Source organism: Ranitomeya variabilis, chromosome 4 (assembly GCF_051348905.1).
Source record: "Ranitomeya variabilis isolate aRanVar5 chromosome 4, aRanVar5.hap1, whole genome shotgun sequence".
Taxonomy (NCBI): domain Eukaryota; kingdom Metazoa; phylum Chordata; class Amphibia; order Anura; family Dendrobatidae; genus Ranitomeya; species Ranitomeya variabilis.
Window position 1 is genome coordinate 314,030,779 of NC_135235.1, and position 24,573 is coordinate 314,055,351.

At 46.0% G+C, this 24,573-nt stretch overlaps 1 protein-coding gene across 1 annotated transcript in view; it reads left to right on the top strand.

Annotated features, from left to right (window-relative positions):
* The first annotated feature begins 9,227 nt into the window (after positions 1-9,227).
* The window catches only part of MMEL1 (membrane metalloendopeptidase like 1), a 592,089-nt gene continuing 576,743 nt past the window's right edge, over positions 9,228-24,573 (top strand). The window contains exon 1 of the mRNA XM_077250438.1: positions 9,228-9,460. The gene's annotated coding sequence lies outside the window, so the exon portion shown is untranslated. The remainder of the gene's footprint in view (positions 9,461-24,573) is intronic.

The window sequence follows — 24,573 nt, forward strand, 5'->3', positions numbered from 1 at the left end:
CTGTAGCGAAGGTGCCCCCTTGTGGTCAGCCCATGGTCATTGCCAGGACCACCGAAGTCACCCCCACGTGCACTATGGTCAAGACCACGACATGCAGCATTGTCACCTCCACCACCCTCGTGGCCAAGGAGGCACCTCTTCAGGTGGGTGGTGCTCATGCTGCTCCAGAATTGAAGACAGTGGGTACCCAGACCCCCAGATGGGACAGTACTCCCCCGTATGCAGTACCAGGCGGTGGGCAATATCCAAAGGGGTTGCCTCCGCCGGTGCTGCCCCCTGATTGGTTTAAGTAAATATCTTAACACTTTGCCATTGTAAATAGTTACTGTTCTATTGTTTTGCTGCTAAAACCCGTCCAGGGTTAATTCTTAAAGGGATCCCTTTGTTGACCCAGGATCCCTATTGTTTCTGCTTTTTGGTTATTTTCTAATTTCTTCTTCGCTACCAAGAACTGCCGCAATCATGAACAGTGCATGATACAAACTGCTTGTAAATAGTTTGCACCTTCTTAAAGGTGCTCCCTACTGGTTTTACTTAAAGAAGGACTCTGTGCGAAGATACCGCACCGGAGCCTCTGCTGAGTACGGACTGGTAGCTTGAGAAGATGTGCTACCTCATACAGACTGGATCCCCTCTTAAAGGGGATGCTCACTTGTTGCACTTAAAGAATGGTATTGCTTTAAGACAGATAGATAGCAATAATGTCTTGACAAAAAGAAAGTGATGATGATGCTTACGTGTAAAAGTTATATGTATCCAACTAGTTGATTGTAAGAAATGTTTGATAACGTTGATAGAAAAATGAGGACAGAAAGTGAACCCGTACGGGGTTAGTCAGTGAGTCCTCTTAGGAGCTATGTAGGGATGGCTCAGTGATTTCAAACCGAAAGTAAATGTTATGTTCTATATGGTGTATAGTAGTTGAAAAGGCAGTAGGCCCGGGCTGAAAGGGGCGGTCCTGTAAAGAAAGGAGAGGCAGCAGGCCTGGAGCAGTTAGGACAGGCGGTCCTGCAGATTTAACGAAGAAGAGTGAAAGAGAAAGAGTTGATTAATATTATAATGTTCAGAATAATTCTTTAATGGATAGGAAGTGTACGTCCTTAAGGACAATGATAGCTTATTATTCAAAAGTTTGCACTGAGTAGAATACCCGGTTGGGTAAGAAAAGTTATTTATAGTAAAGTTATTTAAAAGTGTTTAACCATGTTTGTAACGTTCAAGTGTCCTCACCTCCCATAAAGGGAAGCCCTGTTCAAGCTTACTTATCGTTATTGCATTTTCAAAATTGTATGTCTTTTTGCTAACCTGTATTGTTGTTTTCTTCCCAGTCCAGGAGTACTGGATTTAACCGGGGGGGAGTGCAGCGCCCCAGAGTCCTGGTCGTTGCAGTAATGTGGCTCCGCCGCTAAGGGGAGCTATGGTACGTCTGATGGCACTGAAGGAGTTCATTTGACCAGGTATCACAGACACCAATACATTTCACAGCCGGGCCTCCAGGGGGAGCTAAGGGTTCTATTCATTAGGCCACTCCTCACATACTGGTAAAACTGGGGGTCAGGCAGGAAGTTAGAGAGAAAGCTGACTGGGTTGGAACCAGGCAACACCTTGTGGCAGAGGGTGTTGTTGGGGAAGATTCGGTAGGGTCCCTGTCAGGTTTGGGACCCTGACAGAGGCCTGGCAACTTGAGAGAACGTCACGGGACCGTGCCTGCTCAGGATAGCGGCGGTGCCCAAGGAAGGATTAGAAGCGAGATAGATTGTGCTGAGTGAGAAATGACATCAAAGCGACAAGGAGAATACCAGTAGGAGTCGTGCTGTGAGACCGAGGCAACATCCTACTGAGGCGCGCAACCGGCGGCCGGAACGCCGAGGAAGTATTTATAAATCTAGCTTCAAGCAATACTTTAAACCAACGGCAGGACAGTCAGTCATAGGCGGGCTGTCTCACCTAAATCACCTACGAAGACATAGGGGGCAACTTGTGGAGAGGGGCGACTCTAGGGTCCCGGAAGAGCTCCGAGCCTACCCGTCATACGGGTGCCGTCCTAACCGTAACATCAGGGAGGGGCGGAAGATTAGCAGAACATCATCTAATCGAGTTGTGAGGAAACTTAAGAAACGGACACAACAGTTGTGGGGACTTTCCGTAAGCACAGCAGGGAAGGACCACAACACATAGCGCTTGCAGGAAGGCACAGATTTCCACCTGCAAGGAGAACTCTGGAGGTGCCATTGGACCAGGCCGGACTTGCGCAGACTGGTTAACCGTATTCCGGATTGAGGACCCAGAGATCTTCAGTAAAGAGGTAAAGAGACTGCAACCTGGTGTCCTCGTTATTTACCGCACCGCACCACCACCACCATCCACATCCATCATACCATTCACTGTACACCCCTCAGCAGGGCCACGTACCGGGCCTAGCCACCGTGACAACCCCAGAGCAGAGACTCAGAGGCCCGGTACCGGGTACCCCTCGGCCCTGCGGCAGTGGGGGCGCTACATATGTCACGAAAAATAGTTAATAAATAACATTTCCCACATGTCTACTTTACATCAGCACAATTTTGGTACCAAATTTTTTTTTTGTTAGGGAGTTATAAGGGTTAAGAGTTGACCAGCAATTTCTCATTTTTACAACACCATGTTTTTTTTAGGGACCACATCACCTTTGAAGTCATTTTGAAGGGTCTATATGATAGAAAATAACCAAGTGTGACACCATTCTAAAAACTGCACCCCTCAAGCTGCTCAAAACCACATTCAAGAAGTTTATTAACCCTTTACGTACTTCACAGTAACTGAAACAATGTGGAAGAAAAAAATGAACATTTAACTTTTTTTTGCAAACATTTTACTTCAGAACCATTTTTTTAAGTTTTCACAAGTGTAAAAACAGAAATTTAACCACAAATTTTGTTGTGCAATTTCTCCTGAGTACACCGATACCCTATATGTGGAGGTAAACCACTGTTTGGGCGCACCGCAGAGCTTGGAAGTGAAGGAGCACCGTTTGACTGTTTCAATGCAGAATTGGCTGGAATTGAGATCGGATGCCATGTTGCGTTTGGAGAGCCCCTAATGTGCCTAAACAGTGGAAACCCCCCACAAGTGACACCATTTTGGAAACTAGACCCCTTAAGGAACTTATCTAGATGTGTGGTGAGCACTTTGAACCCCCAAGTGCTTCACAGAAGTTTATAACGTAGAGCCGTGAAAATAAAAAATCACATTTGTTTTCAGAAAAATGATTTTTCGCCCACAAATTCTTATTTTCACAAGGGTAACAGGAGAAATTAGACCACAAAAGTTGTTGTGCAATTTCTCCTGAGTACGTTGATACCCCATATGTGGAGGTAAACCACTGTTTGGGCGCACCGCAGAGCTTGGAAGTGAAGGAGCACCGTTTGACTTTTTCAATGCAGAATTGGCTGGAATTGAGATCTGATGCCATGTCGCGTTTGGAGAGCCCCTGATGTGCCTAAACAGTGGAAACCCCCCACAAGTGATACCATTTTGGAAACTAGACCCCTTAAGGAACTTATCTAGATGTGTGGTGAGCACTTTGAACCCCCAAGTGCTTCACAGAAGTTTATAACGTAGAGCCGTGAAAATAAAAAAATCGCATTTTTTTCTACAAAAATGATATTTTGCCCCAAAATTTTTATTTTCACAAGGGTAACAGGAGAAATTAGACCACAAAAGTTGTTGTGCAATTTCTCCTGAGTATGTCGATTCCCCATATGTGTGGGTAAACCACTGTTTGGGTGCACCGCAGAGCTTGGAAGAGAAGGAGTGTCGTTTTACTTTTTCAATGTATAATTGGCTGGAATTGAGATCGGACGCCATGTCACGTTTGGAGAGCCCCTGATGTGCCTAAACAGTGGAAACCCCCCACAAATGACACCATTTTGGAAACTAGACCCCTTAAGGAACTTATCTAGATGTGTGGTGAGCACTTTAAACCCCCAGGTGCTTCACAGAAGTTTATAACGTAGAGCCGTGAAAATAAAAAAATCGCATTTTTCCTACAAAAATGATCTTTTTGCCTCCAAATTTTTATTTTACCAAGGGTAACAGGAGAAAATGGACCCCAGAAGTTGTTGAACAATTTGTCCTGAGTACGACAACACCCAATATGTGGGGGTAAACCACTGTTTGGGCGCATGGCTGAGCTCGGAAGCAAAGGAGCGCCATTTGACTTTTCAATGCAAAATTGACTGGAATTGAGATCGGACGCCATGTCGCATTTGGAGAGCCCCTGATGTGCCTAAACAGTAGAATCCCCCCAAAAGTGACCCCATTTTGGAAACTAGACCCCCATGGAACTTATCTAGATGTGTAGTGAGAACTTTGAATGCCCAAGTGCATCACAGAAGTTTATAATGCAGAGTCGTGAAAATAAAAAATATTTTTTTTTTAACAAAAAAGATTTTTTAGCCCCCAAGTTTTTATTTTCTCAAGGGTAAAAAGAGAAATTGGACCCAAAAAGTTGTTGTCCAATTAGTCCTGAGTATGCTGGTACCCCATATGTGGGGGTAAACCACTGTTTGGGCGCATGGCTGAGCTCGGAAGGGAAGGAGCGCCATTTTGGAATGCAGACTTTGATAGAATTGTCTGCGGGCATTATGTTGCGTTTGCAGACCCCTAATGTACCTAAACAGTAGAAACCCCCCACAAGTGACCCCATTTTGCAAACTAAACCCCCCAAGGAACTTATCTAGATATGTGGTGAGAACTTTGAATGCCCAAGTGCTTCACAGAAGTTTATAATGCAGAGTAGTGAAAATAAAAAATAATTTTTTTTCCCACAAAAAAGATTTTTAGCCCCCAAATTTTTATTTTCACAAGGGTAACAAAAGAAATTGGACCACAAAAGTTGTTGTCCAATTTGTCTTGAGTATGCTGGTACCCAATATGTGGGGGTAAACCACTGTTTGGGCGCACGGCAGAGCTCGGAAGGGAAGGAGCGCCATTTTGGAATGCAGGCTTTGATAGAATGGTCTGCGGGCGTTATGTTGCGTTTGCAGAGCCACTGATGTACCTAAACAGTAGAAACCCCCCACAAGTGACCCCAGTTTGGAAACTAGACCCCCCAAGGAACTTATCTAGATATGTGGTGAGAACTTTGAATGCCCAAGTGCTTCACAGAAGTTTATAATGCAGAATAGTGAAAATAGAAAATATTTGTTTTTTCCACAAAAAAGATTTTTTTGCCCCCAAGTTTTTATTTTCACAAGGGTAACAAGAGAAATTGGACACCAATATTTGTTCTCCAATTTGTCCTGAGTATGCTGGTACCCCATATGTGGGGGTAAACCACTGTTTGGGCACACGGCAGAGCTCGGAAGAGAAGGAGCGCCATTTTGGAATTCAGACTTTGATAAAATTGTCTGTGGGTGTTATGTTGCGTTTGCAGAGCCCCTGATGTACCTAAACAGTAGAAACCCCCCACAAGTGACCAAATTTTGGAAACTAGACCCCCTAAGGAACTTATCTAGATATGTGGTGAGAACTTTGAATGCTCAAGTGCTTCACAGAAGTTTATAATGCAGAGTAGTGAAAATAAAAAAAATATTTTTTTTCCCACAAAAAAGATTTTTAGCCCCCAAGTTTTTATTTTCACAAGGGTAACAGGAGAAATTGGACCCCAAAAGTTGTTGTCCAATTTATCCTGAGTACGCTGATGCCCCATATGTGGGGGTAAACCACTGTTTGGGCGCATGGCAGAGCTCAGAAGGGAGGGAGCACCATTTGACTTTTTTAGCGCAAAATCGGCTGTCGTGTTTGGAGACCCCCTGATGTACCTAAACAGTGGAAATCCCCCAATTCTAACTCCAACCCTAAGTCCAACACACCCCTAACCCTAATCTCAACCCGATCCATAATCCTAATCACAACCCTAACGATAATCACAACCCTAACCCCAAAACAGCCCTAATCTCAACCCTAACCATAACCCTAATCAAAACCCTAAATCCAACACACACCTAACCCTAATCTCAACCCTAACCTCAAACCTAACCCTAATCCCAATACACCCCTAACCCTAATCCCAACCCTAACCTTAACCCTAATCCCAACCCTAACCCTAATCCCAACCCTAATCCCAAACGTAACCCTAATCCCAAACGTAACCCTAAGGGTACGTTCACATTTGCGTTGTGCGCCGCAGCGTCGGCGCCGCAGCGCACAACGCAAACAAAAACGCAGCAAAACGCATGCACAACGCTGCATTTTGTGCCGCATGCGTCCTTTTTTTAATTGATTTTGGACGCAGCAAAAATGCAACTTGCTGCGTCCTCTGCGCCCGGACGCGGGCGCCGCAGCGACGCATGCGGCGCACAACGCAAGTGCGACGCATGTCCATGCGCCCCCATGTTAAATATAGGGGCGCATGACGCATGCGGCGCCGCTGCGGCGCCCGCCGCTGCGGCGCCCGCCGCTAATGTGAACGTAGCCTAATACCAACCCTAATCCAAACCCTAACCCTAATCCCAACTCTAACCCTAACTTTAGCCCCAACCCTAACCCTAACCCTAATTTTAGCCTCAACCCTAGCCCTAACCCTAACTTTAGCCCTAACCCTAACCCTAAATTTAGCCCCAACCCTAACCCTAAATTTAACCCTAACCCTAGCCCTAACTTTAGCCCCAACCCTAACCCTAGCCCTAAGGCTACTTTCACACTTGCGTCGTGTGGCATCCGTCGCAATCCGTTGTTTTGGACAAAAAACGGATCCTGCAAATGTGCTCACAGGATGCCTTTTTTGCCCATAGACTTGTATTACCGACGGATGGCCACACGTCACGTCCATCGTGCACTGGATCCGTTGTGTTTTGGCGGACCGTCGTCACAAAAAAAGTTCAATGTAACCTTTTTTTTGTACGTCGCGTCCGCCATTTCCATGCATGCGTGGCCATATCTCTGCCCCTTCCTCCTCAGGACATAGACTGGGCAGCGGATGCGTTGAAAAACTGCATCCGCTGCCCACATTGTGCACAATTTTCACACCGTGCGTCGGTACGTCGGGACGACGCACTGCGACCGCCCCGTACCGATGCAAGTGTGAAAGAAGCCTAAGGCTACTTTCACACTAGCGTCGTACTCGGCCCATCGCAGTGTGTCGGGCTGACGTACCGACGCTAGCGTTGTAAGCGCCGCACAACGAGTGCAGCGGATGCTGTTTTTTCAACGCATCCGCTGCCCCATTGTGAGGTGCGGGGAGGCGGGGGTGGAGTTCCGGCCGTGCATGCGCACGTCACGGAGACGTCGCGGCTTGTGATTGGTCGCGCGAGCGGTCACATGGGGGCCGCGCGACCAATCACAAGCCGCGACGTCACCGCGACGTCACCGCAGGTCTTGGAAGGCTGATTCTAAGGAAGGAAGGTTCCCGGTTAGTACCAGGGCCCGTCAGAGTGTAAGTATAGGGATATTTTTTATTTTAATTCTTTATTTTACACTTAAATATGGATCCCAGGGCCTGAAGGAGAGTTTCCGCTCCTTCAGACCCTGGGAACCATAGGAAACCCAATGCACTGCATTGGGTTTCGAGTTTCGGCCGACCCCGACCCCGACTTTTTTATAGGATCGGCCGATTTCACTCGACCCGACTTTTGAAAAAGTCGGGTTTCGTGAAACCCGACCCGATCCTATAAAAGCAAAGGTCGCTCAACCCTAGCGATCACATCAGAGGACAGAGAATTACAGATCGCTTTTTTTTTTTTTTGCGGTCGCCGGTAAACAGTTAATTACCGGCGATCGCAAAACGGGTCGGTAAAAACCGACCTCGATCATGTTCTTTGGGGTCTCCCCAAAGATCTTCTGGGTGCCAGGCGGCGGGCGCACTGCACATGCGCCCGCCATTTTTTCCCCGGAAAAAAGATGGCGGCCTCCATCGGGAGCCACGAGGAGCACCGGGGGAGATAGGTGAGTATTGGGGGGCTATTGGGGGCGATCGGGGACCCTATTTCTCTGTCCTCCGATGTGCGATCACATTGGAGGACAGAGAAATTAAATGGCAAATCGCGATTTTTTTTTTTTGTTGCGACCGCCGGTAAACGGTTAATTACCGGCGATCGCAACTCGGGGGTTGGTAAAAAACCCCCGAATCATGTTCTCTGGGGTCTCGGCTACCCTCGGAAACTGAGACCCCAGAGAAAATCCGACTCTGGGGGCGCTATTCACTTTTTCCACAGCGCCGTTAATTAACGGCGCTGTGGTTTAAGTACCCTTAGCGGCCGCCGTTAAAAGGCTTATCGGCGGTCGTTAAGGGGTTAAGGCATGGAAAAAGTCCTGTACAACCAAAATATCAACATTTCTTCAACCAAAATATCAACATTTCTTGTTATCAATCTTGGTGGCCTGAACCTCATGGATGGCTGTGAGGGGATCACAGTTGGTGGATCATACTGTCATACTGTGTTGGGGTCACACGTTTGTGTGGCACTTTTGTTGGCATCATTTTTTATGGGTGCATTAAAATGGGAATCTCGGGCCACAGTAGGAGGAAAAGTACCTTTTAAAGGCTGCAAAGTTGTGAGATATGCTCTCCTATGACCCCTTTTGAATATTACTATTTTTTTGTTGTTGGAGAGGGGGGGCAATTACAATTACTATGGGACCCCATGATTTCTATGTAAGCCCTTGGGAGGAGGGTTCTGTTAGATTTTGCACTTGAGCCCAGGAAGCTTCATCCCTACCTATTTCTACCACCTGCGATATCATCCCATAATATCTGTGTAGACCGCATTGACGAATAATTGATTAATATTGTGACTTGGCAAGATTAATTAACTAAAGAATGAGTCTGACATGCCAGTCCTTATTTTTATGGCCATCTTATGTAACCATGTGGCTAAGATAAAAAAGGCTGCGGAGACTGCCTTTTTTGTCCTGAATAAAAGCAACCAGGTTAGATTTGAGAATATGTATCAAGTGGCTGTGACCTCCTCTTGGAGTAGGGGCAAGAAGCACAGGAGAACTCCCCTTTAAGGGTAGAGTGAGTATGTGCCCCATCGTGCCGCATGACGGGAAAGATATTAATTAATAATCCATAGAGCAGATCCTACTGTGTTAGTAACAGCAGAGCTGCTGTGAATCTGATGCAGCATAGGTATATAACGGCAGGCAACGAAGAGAGCTGTATTGGATCAGCGGGAGTTAATGTAACGATAACCTTGGTAGTGTATTACCAGTGCCAACAATTCATTGGGTAATCTCAGACACCTGAGTGTGATGAGATTGCAAGACCAAGAGGACAAAAAAATGTAGAGAGTGAAAAGGGATGTTTATAGTCAGAGCACTTTGTGGAAAAGCATCTTGCCGGGTAAAGCAATTTCTCGTAAGCTGCTGTACACATCAGCCATTGGTTCCAGGAGAACATGTAAATAGCACAGGTGAATTTTTGTACATCGGCTCCGTACTTGCCAGCAACTGCAGAGAAATTCTTCATATTATACAGGTGAGAGCACATTATATGGTACTCAGAATAATTAGAAAATGATGCTGAGATTGTATATTCATAAGGTCTTAAGGTATTTTTCCTTTTTATTTTACTTAATAATTTATGCATATATTTTTGATTTATTTTCAACTTTATTTAAAAAAAAAATATGTATATATTTTTCTTTTATTTTCATTTTTATTTTTTTTTAAATAAACATTTTACAGTTTTAGTTTGAATTTCTTTTTATTATTAAAATGGAATCAATTTTTCTATATTTAAAATTTATATTTTAAATTAATATTTTTAATTACTGTTACTTTTACTGTTCTGAATAAAAAAAAAAAAATACCCCCTTCATTTCTTTATCTAAATGCTTTGTATTTGGCATCGCCTTTACGACCCATTTTAAGTTTTCATGATCTTTAACTTTGCAGCTGGGTTATTCTGATGTTTTAAAGCAGTAAAATAATGATTGTGCAGATGTTACAATGGATTAATGAGTTCCTATTAAAAATGTATGTATTCAACCATTTGATTAAATTTTAATACACGTCTCTATTAGAAGTTGCCGTCAGACAAGCATATTGTGGCAAACAAACTTTTATCATAATTTTGCACATTTTTATTAATAGTACACATACATTTTCTGTTTAATTAACGCATATATTTTCGACAGACATCTTATTTTATGTAGCTACAGTCTATGCAGATATGTCTGAATGGGAATATTTGTGCTATGATCAATCTCTCCTTTGGCTATGATCAAGCAAGGTTTATTTTTATCTATGGTTTGTCTGGCATTTTATGTTAACATGACCAGAAATTTTTTTTACAATATGTTAGTTAAAAAAGGCAGCAAAAAAAAAATCACAAATACATTGATAGTAAAGTTTCTTTCTACTTCTCTGAAAAGTGGATAGGGCTTAGCGAGTAAGTGTCGTTTAAGTGTTTATCTCATGAATCAATAAAACACGTGAGAATAAGAAACTTTGTGATATATCGCATCGGAGAAATCTGCTTCTTTCTCCTTCTGGACTGATCATTAATTTTAAAAATACTCAATTCACAGATAAAATTTGTTTTCAGTGAATACAGATTACTATATTACTGATATAGGAAATGGCAGTTGGTGCAAATAAGATTCTATGTAGGCAGAAGTGGGGGAGAGGGAGGGGTTATGTCTCTAGCTCCTCCCTCCTCCTCTGCCCCTCTAGAAAGAACTTAAGGAAACACTCCTCCCATCAAAGTTTTTATGCTCTTAATATATTGCAGTTATATTCTATAGCACAGTATACTTACTACCGCTAATTTTTCCTTTCTACCAGTTAATTCTTCTCTTTTCTCTACTCTATGTAGAAATAGGGAGTCTCTTGTCCTTGCATTTATCATTCCCCTATTCAACTCTTGTCCCAGTTGTTCTGCTCCTCCCCCTGCCAGGGACTTTTGCAGTGACTCATGACTTGTGCAAAGAAAATTGACCTCCTGTTTATACATAGAGCTTAGAAGTATTCAGCTAGTCAGTTTTTAATCACATGATGTCATAGACCTAATGGAAAAGAGAAGAATTAACGGTAGAAGGACAGAATGAGGAATTGTAAGTACACAGTGATGTATAATATGATGATTGCAATATATTAATAGGAAACACATTTTGAAAGCTTCAGCTGTCACCTCTTGCAGTCAGATCTGTACACAATACATGATAGAAAAAGAGAAGCTGAGCAGAAAGATATATGGGTTTGTGGGAAAAGATTTAATATAACTTGTATTTTTTTCAATGAAATCCTTGGGTGTATGAGTCCAGTAGGTGGTCCTACTAGTGACTGACTGACAGCTATCTCTACATGCATAGTTGAGTCACCCATCAGGGCAGTGGGGTTCGGGTCCGGTCACACTTAAAGGGAATGTAACGGTGGCTGCGACCCATTCCGAGGCCCTGGACGCCCAATTAAAAAAGAAAAGAAAGGTCTTTTAACGGGAATTGTAAAGTTTGTGTTCATGACGCCACCGGTGGTTCTCGGTCAGAGGGGACCAACGCTGCTTAAAGGGGTCCACTGGGGTGATGTTGTTGCAGCAAGATGGTGACGCTTCCCACAGGTGAAGCGGGGTCCCCAGGGCTCCCAAGGTGTATGGGCAAGGATGGTGTATGCCAGCAAATATGTGGATGACACAAAGTTGTAAAGTCTTTACCTGGTTTACTGACAGTAGCAGTCCACAGTCCAGGGTACCAGGAACAGGTGATGGTATGGCCCGGCCGGCCTGGAGGTAATCATGAATCCCTTTCCCAGGTGAGGTCCATAAGCCTTCCTAATCTTGCTAGTGTGCGAGGTCCCTGCTGCCTGTAGCTGCTGGCAAAGTCCTCTCTCTCCTGTCCTGGGACAGTTACCTGTATGGTGGGCAACTTGAGCCATTTTATAGGGTTTCTATCATGACCCGGGCTCTTCAGGTGCTGCTTCACCTTCAGGTGTTGTGTGGGCAAATCACATACAATTCTATGCCCTCTGGTTCTGCCATGTGCCTTGGAGTACACCACAGCTTCAGGCTCCCGGTGCCCAGTTCCTGCGCATTCGCTCTGAGGGTGCCCAGTCAAAGTTCCCCTCCGAGCCCCTTTCCTTGTCCACTGTGCTCCTTTCCTCAGTAGCTCCACCACTTCCAACCCCTTGGGTTCACTTCCTTTCCTGGAGCTGCAGCTCAGAGCTGGCTGCATGGTTCCACTGTCTGCTCTCCTTGGTCTCCCTGGACCAACTGCCTATCTCCTCCTCCAGACCAGAACACTTAAAGCTTGGGAAGCCCCCCTGAATCCAGGTTCAGAGCTCCCCAATCTGGCCTGGATTTGGAATATGTTGAATGTGGGTGCGTTACCTGGTAAAGAGAATCCTTCTTGCCTCCAAGCATGATATCACCCTCCCTGAACGGAAGGCAACATCACTGTAACAACCAGTTACCTGGGGTGTTGCACTCCCCCCACCCCCCTTAACTCCAGTACTCCAGGACTAGGAAAAGAAAAACAACAATACAGGTTAAAGACATAAAATGATTTTAGACATGCATGTCAACAGGTTAACTGGTAAAAATTTAAGCATCCCTTTTTGGGAGGAACGTTTTTTGAATGTTGCATAACATGAACTTTACAAAAGTGCACACAGGTAAAAAGTGCAAACATTTAAATACCAAGGCATATTGAGTCTGTAACAACACGCAAAACCAAACAGGGTCCTACTCACGCTGCCAGCGTGTGGTAAAACCAATAAGGGGCACCTGAACAGGTGCCAACTATTTACAATTAGGTTCTCAGGTAATTATTGTTCACTACCCTATTGTCATTTTGACTGGTAAGAAACCATCAACACAACATAATCAAACATAATCAACATTTTCAAGCAGGTAAATGCCTCTCTACTTGTTCTTCCAGGGCAGGTCCTGGTGCACACAGCTTCTTGAATGGGGAAGTCCTTTGGTGTTTGTCACAACTGGTGACTCCATAGAAAACTGTCCATCATCAGAGGTCTGTGTAGTTTGGGTTTGCGTTCCGTTTTCAGTGGCTACACAGGTATGAATATGCTGTCCTAGGCACCTTCTTATATGTAGGGCATTGTATCCCCTTTCTCATTGGTGCCGGGTAAAGGTCACTTTGTCTCCTGGGTACAAGTCACGGTCAGGGTGTCCTCTTAGGAGATGTGACTCAACGCCTCTGTGGTTTGCAAACAGTTCAGTATGTCCTCCATGTTCTTTAATAAATCCCCATCCTCTGTCCAAATTAAAGGTTACAACAGTTACTGTTCTTACTGGTCTTCTATCTGCTGGGTTACAGTTGCGGGATCTGGCTTTAGCTAGCATATTGCGCTCCTCCATAGCCTCCCATCTATTTCTGCATTGTCTCTCCACTGTGGACAGTTTTAATACCTGTTGTCTGCAATACTCTTCCTTTTCTGTTATCCTTACACTATTAGCTACTGTCTGAGCCTCTATTGGGAATCCCATCAGATCAGTTTCAGGGTGCCTCCATTGTATAGTCTCTTTTGGCCTGTACGCCTTCAGAGGCGATGGTTCAGGTACCATTGGGTCAGTTAAATCATTTCTCAAGTCTGTCATGTGGTCCCAGGTTACTGTAAAGGTGACTATCTAACCAGGTGTAAAGGTTGGCAGGGGTTCTGGGGGTCCCACCAGGGTGTCTTCAGCTACAGGTCAGTTTGCGAACCTGTCTCGCCGGTGCCAGTGTCCTTCTCTGCCTCTGCTGGGGTCAGGATCGCTGGCTGCAGGGCCTGGTGCTCCGGTGTGGTTGTCTCCTCCAGCAGCGTCTCACTTTCCGGCTTCTCTGGGGTCAAGGGCTCAGGCTCCGGGTCTGTCATCGGCGCCGCCATCTTTTTCAGCAGTGCCGCCCTTTCTGGCTCTGCTGGAGCTGTGAGCACTGGTGGTGAGATATGAGGCTGTGCAGTCATCTTCCTCCGGATCAGGGACTCCTTCCATGTGGCCACCGCTGTCATCTGGTTCCGCAGGAGTCATCAGGCCAGCTCCTCCACTCCACGCCGAGGAGCTCTGGATCTAAGCTAATCTTCTTGTCCGGGGTTTCTTGCTGCGGTGGACCGGGGACATCTCTCCTGGTGTCGGCAAGTCCTGGCGGCCCTCCACTCCTGTCTGCCATTGCTTCTTCTGGGTAGCATGCAGCCATGCTGCAGCCACGCTTCCCGCGTCTTGCTCTTTTCTATTTGTGGGTGGTCTCTTCCACATTTTCCCTCTGGCCATCTCTGGGGGTGGATCTGCCTGGTGACAAACATGTTTTGGTGGCATTAAAGTCTCTGTAGGGGTGGATCCAACTTTTGCGCCGGTTCTTGAACTCCACCCATGACAACACATCTTCTTCCTCCTTTATCCGCCTCGTGGGGCAACAATGGCGGCCATCAGTTTCACACAGTCCATTATAGTCCATGGCGCACAGGACCTATTTCAATGGGTCGGTCCATCCTGTTCATGATGCCAGAAATTGAGTTGCCCATCAGGGCAGTGGGGTACTTAAGTGCGGTCACACTTAAAGGGGATGTCACGGCCACTGCAATCCGGTCCGTGGCCCTGGGCGCCCAATTAAAAGGGGAAAGGTCTTTTAAGGGAATTGTAAGGTTTGTGTTCGTGATGCCACCTGTGGTTCTCAGTCAGAGAGAACTGACGATGCTTAAAGGGGTCCTCTGGGGTGATGTTGCAGCAAGATGGTGACGCTTCCCACAGGTGAAGCGGGGTCCCAGGGCTCCCAAGGTGTATGGGCAAGGATGGTGTATGCCGGCAAATAAGTGGATGACACAAAGTTGTAAAGTCTTTACCTGGTTTACTGACAGTAGCAGTCCACAGTCCAGAGTACCAGGAACAGGTGATGGTATGGCCCAGCCAGCCTGGAGGTAATCATGAATCTCTCTCCCACGTGAGGTCCATAAGCCTTCCTACTCACGCTAGTGTGCAAGGTCCCTGCTGCCTGTAGCTGCTGGCAAAGTCCTCTCTCTCCTGTCCTGGGACAGTTAGGCTACTTTCACACTAGCGTCGGGAACAACCCGTCGCTGTGCGTCGGGCCGAGGTTCCCGACGCTAGCGTGGTCTCCGCCCCATGGGGGCAGCGGATGCATTTTTCCCACGCATCCGCTGCCCCATTGTGAGGTGCGGGGAAGTGCGGGGAGGTGGGGGAGGAGTTCCGGCCGCGCATGCGCGGTCGGAAAAAGCGGACCGTCGGGAGCAAAAAACGTTACATGTAACGTTTTTTCTCCCGACGGTCCGCTACCACACGCCCAAGCGTCGCAAAACGGACGCAACGTTTTGCAATGCATCGCAAATGCGTCGCTAATGTTAGTCTATGACGAAAAAACGTATCCAGCAAGAACTTTTGCTGGATGCGTATTTTCGGCAAAACGACGCATTTGCGACGTATTGCAGTTAACGCTAGTGTGAAAGTAGCCTAACCTGTATGGTGGGCAACTTGAGCCATTTTATAGGGTCTTCATCATGACCCGGGCTCTTCAGGTGCTGCTTCGTCTTCAGGTATGGTGTGGGTAAATCACATACAGTTCTATGCCCTCTGGTTCTGCCGTGTGTCCTGGAGTACGCCACAGCATCGGGCTCCCAATGCCCAATTCCTGCGCTTCGGCTCTAAAGGTGCCTAGTCACAGTTCCCCTCCGAGCCCCTTTCCTTCTCAACTGTGCTCCTTTCCTCAGTAGCTCCACCCCTTTCAACCCCTCATGTTCACTTCCTTCCCTGGAGCTGCAGCTCAGACCTGGCTGCATGGCTCCGCTGTCTGCTCTCCTTGGTCTTCTTGGACCAACTGCCTAACTCCTCCTCCAGACCAGAACACTTAAAGCTCGGTAAGCTCCCCTGAATCCGAGTTCAGAGCTCCCCCTTCTGGCCTGGATTCGGAATGTGTTGAATGTGGGTGTGTTACCTGGTAAAGAGAATCCTTCTTGCCTCCAAGCATGAAATCACCCTCCCCGAAAGGAAGACAACATCACTGTAACATCCGGTTACCTGGGGTGTTACATAGTCATACAGGAAAATCTGTCAATCACTGAGTAGGAGCGCCCCCTCGACTCATATACTATAAATACCAGAGATTTCACTGAATAAAAAGTTTTTCTAAAACTGATCCCACGAACATATATATCAATCTCATCAGCTCCTCCTGCTCTATAATATCCTGTCTACAGGTCAGATACTATTTTAACAGCAGGTTCCTTTTAATGTATAGGAGATGGCTACCATGAATGCTCTGTTGTATTGTTTTTGTACTAGTTAGTTTTTTGAATGTTATTTTCACCATTAACATATTGTGTGACCGGTTGTACAGCAGCGGTTTGGTTCTGCTCTGTTCTGGAGCTCCATTAACCCCATGCCCTATGACAGCTGCAGCATGGCTGATGCACAGCACCCCTGGCAAATCTATAGCTTTAAACCTAATCCTTCGTCTAAATAGGAATGACAGAAATCTCCATAAACCAATATAAAATTGGAATAATTAAGTGGAAAAGTAATAGTTGGAGTTAAATGAAAATGAGAAAACACATTCTATTTCTTCTTCAGAAATTCATAATACATTTTAATATAATCTAAATAAGGCAAGCCTATTATTAGCTTAAGGCTTTCAGCCATTAATCTGCCATGAAACAGGATGAATGTGAAAGGTGTGATTATGTAATTCACACGACTATTACTTTTCCATGGGTGTGATCACTGAGATGGCAAGAAATGGCAAGGTCACATATCACAGATTTCTAAAATGTATAGAATATGTAGTATAAGGGAAAATAAAGAAACGGTATACCTATATAAAATACACTCAAGGTATAAGAGTATGTGCACACATCATCTTTTTGAGGTGGGACCGCTTCGAAACCCAACTGAAGAAGTGCCCTAAAAATGTTCAAAATAATGAAAAAATGCATCTCTATGTAAAAAAACTGTCCATAGGCAAAGCAAGGGGTTCAGGTCATGGGGGGGTGAAATATCTAATTTGGCCCCTAATCAGTAGCCCTGATTACAACTATAGTGGGGCACTGATATTACCACCATATGGTGACATGTAATGGTAGATAGCAGTCCTATAGATCATAAAACAGTTATAGATGGTGACTTACAGCTGATATTCTTTCTGATGGGATCATTCACTTTTCCCGTCTTTTCCATCTGGCCCAGACCAACATGACAACTTCTCCATCCAGGACTTAACTACAGAGATTACAACAAATAGACATTTGACTTTTCACATCTCCAGCACAGTCCCCATCTATTCCCAACCTGCACATACTCCTCATCCTACTGATAACACAATACTGAGCCTTTTCTGCCGTGTGTGTCCCTATTACTGCACCTACTGTTTGGTACTATAACAGCACTCCTCTTAGTGCCCCACATAATAATGCCCACTACTGTGCCCTCACATAATGATACCGACTACTGTACCCCTTAGATAGTAGTAATGCCTGTCAGACTATAAGAATGGAGCATACTTATCTATTCTGTACTGCAAGCTAAATTGGATGTCGCATACCATACCTAAGGCGGCCACTTAGTCTTCAGAAAGCATTAGAACGTGTTTGCATGACTGAGCGTTGACCCACATGTCCAACTGCAGGTGATCCATTATCGCAAGATAGCATGAGCCACATAGCGAAAGTTTTAATTGGGCCCATCACCTGAAAAAAGTATATATATTTGGTAGGAGCTCCCAAATTTTATAAACCAGGGGAAGGACATATATCGTGGCCGTTACACCGTGATTATGTTTCTATTGAAACCTCTTAGCGTTCTCACCAGCGATACCCCTTTTATGGTCATTATAAATTATGATGCTCCATAAATGCTCTCACTCACCCACACACACACACACTGAGTATAGTGTGACCACAGGGACCAGCTCACAGTTTCACCCTACACATGCAGTATAGAGCATGATTACTCCACCAACACGCTATAATTCTCCATCAGCATGATCCACCTAAAGAGCCCCCCCATACTCAGTACAAAGTATGATGCCCTGTTAGTATGATTCCCACAAAGCTCCCTAGTCAGTACGAAGGCCCCCATAGCCTCCTACGAAGTATGAAGAACCTTACAGCTCCCTACACAGAATGAGGGCACCCACAGTCCACAACTCATTATGGGGCCACCACACATCCCCAACTTAATATGAGAGCTTTCTCATTTTCCAACTCAATATGGGGTCTCTCACAGTCCTCCACAGCCTGTGTTATGGACCTCACCATTCCATCACTCAGTATAATGCTCCCACCAGCAACCCACTCAGTTTAATGCTCCCCCCTGCTTCTCACTTAGTCTTATGGCTCTCAGCAGTCCCACACCTGGCATAATTGCCCCCACCATCCTCACATGCAGCAAGTTTGGCCCTCACCAGCCCCACATTCAGTATGATGGCCACCTTAAATACTGATGTTAAAGTTTTAAAAAAACACTACTCACCTCGACGCATTCCCCCAGGGCGCTGCTTTTGTCTGTGCAGTGTGAGAACTGAAGGCCCCATCTCACATAGTGAGATCGCTAGCGAGATCGCTGCTGAGTCACAAGTTTTGTGACGCAACAGCGACCTCAGTAGCGATCTCGCTATGTGTGACACGTACCAGCGACCAGGCCCCTGCTGCGAGATCGCTGGTCGTGTCGGAATGGCCTGTGCCGTTTTTTGGTCGTTGAGGTCCCGCTGACATCGCTGAATCGGTGTGTGTGACACCGATCCAGCGATGTCTTCACTGGTAACCAGGGTAAACATCGGGTTACTAAGCGCAGGGCCGCGCTTAGTAACCCGATGTTTACCCTGGTTACCAGCGTAAACGTAAAAAAAACCAAACAGTACATACTCACCATCTGATGTCCGTCAGGTCCCTTGGCGTCTGCTTCCTGCTCTGACTGAGCCGCCGTAAAGTGAGAGCACAGCAGTGACGTCACCGCTGCGCTCTGCTCTCACTGTACGGCGGCTCAGTCAGAGCAGGAAGCAGATGGCGAGGGACCTGACGGGCAACAGATGGTGAGTATGTACTGTTTGGTTTTTTTTACATTTACGCTGGTAACCAGGGTAAACATCGGGTTACTAAGCGCGGCCCTGCGCTTAGTAACCCGATGTTTACCCTGGTTACCCGGGTGCTGCAGGGGGACTTCGGCATCGTTGAAGACAGTTTCAACGATGCCGAAGTCGTTCCCCTGATCGTTGGTCGCTGGAGAGAGCTGTCTGTGTGACAGCTCCCCAGCGACCACACAGCAACCACACAGCGACGCTGCAGCGATCAGCATCGTTGTCTGTATTGCTGCAGCGTCGCTGTGTGAGACGGGGCCTTGAGGCTTCAGCACAGCAGGTGTGATATAGTGGTATCATCGTGCCTGCAGTGCAAGGATTATCAAACTCACAGGTGCAGGCTGAACAGTGGATCAAGAAGCCTTCAGCTCTCTGATCCACCATTTTACTTAACGGTATCCTTGTCCTGTGAATCAAATACCACTAAAATTGTGATGACAGTAGGAGGAGAGTGGGCCTGGTGCTGAGTGGCACTGGTCCAGCCAACTTGTGGGCCCGATAGCACGCCTGTGTGGGCTATTGCTATGGATGATACGCCCCTGACAACTGCGTTCAAATACTATTGTGGTGCACAACAAGACAGCAATAGATGCTGGAATACAAGTTACTTTTCTTCAGCGATGAGTCCTATTTTTGTCATTTATAGCAGGAGATTGGTCTGGACACCGCATGGACAGTGTCATGAAGAGGCCTTCACAAGGGAATGTCCTATTAATCCTTTTTCCGGGATTATGCTGTGGGGAGTAGAGTTGAGCGACTTTTACTTTTTTAGGATCGAGTCGGGTTTCGCGAAACCCGACTTTGTCAAAAGTCAGGTCGGGTGAAATCGGCCGATTATTGCGAAAAGTCGGGGATCCGACTGAAACACGAAACCCAATGCAAGTCAATGGGGAAGCAAAGTCGGCAGTGAGTGGAGGACAGGAAAACACCTACAGTGCCCATTTTAATGCCAAAAACATCAATTCTTGTTACTTAAGCTTGTCAATCTTAATTTGCCTTATAATAATAGTTAGGCATTGAAAATTGGGAGTCATTTGGCTAAAGTTGTGGGGGGGGGGGTAGGGCTGGCTCAAGTTTTCCGTGGGCCCAGGAAACGCGGACTACGTCAGAGCAGGGAGAGGTAAGTATGTCAACTTTGCAAGTGCTGTGATCCTGAGCAATCAGGGGGGCACACTCGTTCGCATTGGCACTGGCACAGGGCCCCTCAAAGTATGGCGGTGTGTTTGACGGCGGGGGCGCCTCCCACCGGCAGAGACACTTTTGCGTACTATGAGGGGCCCTGTGCCAGTGACATCGCCAACGAGTATGCCCCCCCACCTGATGAAGGAACCTGCACTTTCATCTGCACTTTCCTCTTTGTCCCCGTGTAAGGTGGTATAGTATGCGGGAAGAGGAGCCTGACTTTCAGCAGGATCAGATTCTGGCTGTGTAGAGTGCAAGGGGAATGTAGTGGTCTGGGTCAATGTACCAGCAGACTCATCTAGCAGTGGCTGGGCAATGGGTAGGATGAGAAGGAAACACAGTTAGTAGGCCCAAATAATAAAGTAGGCTAAATGCAGTTCAAATGTGGTAACAGGACTAAACAGGCGGCATTGCTTTGTTCAGTGAAGGACAGCTGTAATGAGTGGTAGACACAGTTAGTAGGCCCAACTAATAAAGTGGGCCAAATGCAGTTCAAAATTGGTAACAGGAGTAAAGTGGCGGCTCAGCTTTGTTCAGTGGAGAACAACAAGCAGCGGCAGACACCGTTAGTAGGCCCAACCAAACAAGTAGGCCAAATGCAGTTTAATATTGGAAACAGGATGAAAATTGAGGCTCAGCTTTGTTCAGTGGAGGAGAAAAGCAAGGAGCGGCAGACACCATTAGTAGTCCCAACCAAACAAGTAGGCCAAATGCAGTTTCATATAGGCTGAAAGCCTGAAAATTGAAGCTCAGCTTTGTTCAGTGGAGGAGAAAAGCAAGGAGCGGCAAACACCGTTAGTAGGCCCAACCAAACAAGTAGACCAAATGCAGTTTAATATCTGATATAGCCTGAAAATTGAAGCTCAGCTGTGTTCAGTGGAGGAGAAAAACAAGAAGCGGCAGACACCGTTAGTAGGCCCAACCAAACAAGTAGGCCAAATGCAGTTTAATATCTGATATAGCCTGAAAATTGAAGCTCAGCTGTGTTTAGTGGAGGAGAAAAGCAGGCAGCGGCAGACACCGTTAGTAGGCCCACCCAAACAAGTATGCCAAAGGCAGTTTAATATCTGATATAGCCTGAAAATTGAAGCTCGGCTGTGTTCAGTGGAGGAGAAAAGCAAGGAGTGGCAAACACCATTAGTAGGCCCAACCAAACAAGTAGGCCAAATGCAGTTTAAAATTGCTTACAGGGGTACACAGGCAGCATTGGTTAGTTCACTGGAGGTCAACTGTAAGGAGTGGCGCAGACAGACTTAGTAGGCCTAAAATAAATAAGTAGGCTCAATGCAGTTTAAAATTGCTAACAGGGGTACATAGGCGGCATTGGATAGTTCAGTGGAGGTCAACTGTAAGGAGTGGCGCAGACAGACTTAGTAGGCCTAAAATAAAAAAAGTAAGCTCAATGCAGTTTAAAATTGCTAACAGGGGTACACAGGCGGCATTGGATAGTTCAGTGGAGGCTGTTGTGAATTCCGTTCTGGAGCTCCCTCCTGTTTTTGCTAATGGTATTTTTGTGAGTTCTGCCCTTGGGCTCCCTCTGGTGGTTTCGAGTGGAACTGCTGCTCCTTTAGGTAGCTGTGGCAGCTGCCTTCACTAATCGCCTTGCCTGGGTTTGTTATTTAAACCTGCTCTGGGCTTTAGTTCATGCCAGCTGTCAATGTTCTTGGTTGGATTTGGTTCTCTCCTTGGAATTCTCATACGGCCTGTCCTTGTCAACAAAAGATAAGTTTTTGCTAAGTTTTTGTTTGTCCATTTGCCTGGACTCTATTGCTCTGCAAATATGTCTCTTTTTGTCCAGCTTGTCACTATGTCATATTCAGGCTAGCTGGAAGCTCTGGGAAAGCAGATTTGCCCCTCCACACCGTGAGTCGGTGTGGAGTTCATTTTTGTAAACTCTGCGTGGATTTTGTAGTTTTTAATACTGACCGCACAGTATCCTTTTCTCTCTGTCTATCAAGTTTAGTATTGGCCTCCTTTGCTGAAATCTGATTTCATTTCTGTGTACGTCATTTCCCTCTTCACTCACAGTCAATATTTGTGGGGGGCTGTCTTTCCTTTTGGGGTTTTCTCTGAGGCAAGATAGCTTTCTATCTCCTTCTTTAGGGGTAGTTAGTTCTTAGGCTGTGAAGAGGTGTCTAGGGAGAGTCAGGAACATCCCACGGCTATTACTAGTGTTGTGGTTAGGATTAGGGACTGCGGTCAGTAGAGATACCACCTTCTCAGAGCTCGTCCCATTTTGCGTTTTAGCCACCAGGTCATATCAGTATGGCCTCTTAACCACAAGGTCATAACAGGAGGCCAACTGTAATGAGTGGCGCAGACAGACTTAGTAGGCCTAAAATAAAAAAGTAGGCTCAATGCAGTTTAAAATTGCTTACAGGGGTACACAGGCGGCATTGGTTAGTTCACTGGAGGTCAACTGTAAGGAATGTCTGACACAGTTAGTAGGCCAAAATAATAAAGTGAGGTAAATGTCTGCCAAAACAATTTTCAAAAATAAACAGGTGGCATAGCTACATACAGGGGTGGGCTCCTCTGCTGAGTAGCAGACAGTGGTAGTTGGTGCAAAGTATTAAATGGTCTAAATTGAGTCCAGGGCCCCTGTATATTTTAACTATCATCTATCATTTCAACAAATTTGTATTGGCAGTGCCATTGAAGGATTTATCAGCACAGACTACACTGTGGTGGAACAGGGAGAGGTAAGTATTGCAAGTGGTAGAGCACTGTTCGACCGGGGGGGGGAACACTCTCTCGTGGGCAGCAGTACTGGCACAGGGCCCCTCATATTACAACGGTGTGTCTGACGTTGGTTATGCACCACCACCGTCAGAGACACTTCATTGTACTATGAGGGACCCTGTGCCAGTGCCGTTGCCCAAGAGTGGGCACACCCACCTGTCCAGGCAAACGGCACTCGCACGGGTGCTTGTGCTAGGTGGTGACCACGGCCCTATGGGGGGAGCCAGCCCATTTAGGGAGGTAAAAAAATGGCCTATGGTGGACATTCAGCAGCTGAAATTGGAGGAATTGGAGCAGTCAGTAAGAGGAGGCCAAAAGCAAGACATTTTTCAGGCAAGCTACGTGTCAGCAGGGGAAGGTGGGGCAAAATAATTTGAAATCCATGATTGGTTCATTTTAATGAAGGTTAGATCATCAACATTTTGGGTAGCCAGACGAGTCCTTTTTTCGGTCAATATTGAACCAGCAGCACTGAACACTCTTTCTGATAGCACACTAGCAGCTGGGCAAGCGAGCTCCTGTAATGCATATTCTGCCAATTCAGGCCAGGTGTCTATTTTAGATGCCCAGTAATCAAAGGGGAATGACGTGTGAGGGAGAACATCGATAAGGGAAGAAAAATAGTTTGTAACCATGCTGGACAAATGTTGTCTCCTGTCACTTTGAATTGATGCAGCAGTACCTGTAGTGTCTGAGGTCATTGCGAAATTACTCCACAACCTGGTCATAAAACCCCTCTGTCCAACGCCATTTCTGATTTGTCCACCTCTAACTAGTGTTGAGCGATACCGTCCGATACTTGAAAGCATCGGATAGTATCGGCCGATACCCGAAAAGTATCGGATATCGCCGATACCGATACCCGATACCAATACAAGTCAATGGGACACCAAGTATCGGAAGGTATCCTGTATGGTTCCCAGGGTCTGAAGGAGAGGAAACTCTCCTTCAGGCCCTGGGATCCATATTAATGTGTAAAATAAAGAAAAAAATAAAAAATATTGATATACTCACCTCTCCGACGCAGCCTGGACCTTACCGCTGTAACCGGCAGCTTCAATATTTTTTATTTTTATTCTTTATTTTACACATTAATATCGATACCGATTCCCGATATCACAAAAGTATCGGATCTTGGTATCGGAATTCCGATACAGCAAATATCGGCCGATACCCAATACTTGCGGTATCGGAATGCTCAACACGACCTCTAACACCTCTGCCATGTTGCCCCCTGCAGCTCGTGTGAGAACCATCACCGCCGCTGTGTGCTAGGAAAGCCTGAACCAAACGGTCTACAAGAGTTGCTTGTTTGGTAGCCAATATTTGTTCAAGGTTCTCATGTGGCATGATATTTTGTAATTTCCCTTTGTAGCGTGGATCCAGGAGGCAGGCCAACCAGTAATCGTCATTGGTAGTGTTGAGCGATACTGTCCGATACTTGAAAGTATCGGTATCGGAAAATATCGGCCGATACCGGCAAAGTATCGGATCTAATCCGATACCCGATACCAATACAAGTCAATGGGACTCAAGTATCGGACAGTATCCCTGATGGTTCCCAGGGTCTGAAGGAGAGGAAACTCTCCTTCAGGCCCTGGGATCCATATTACTGTGTAAAATAAAGAATTAAAATAAAAAATATTGCTATACT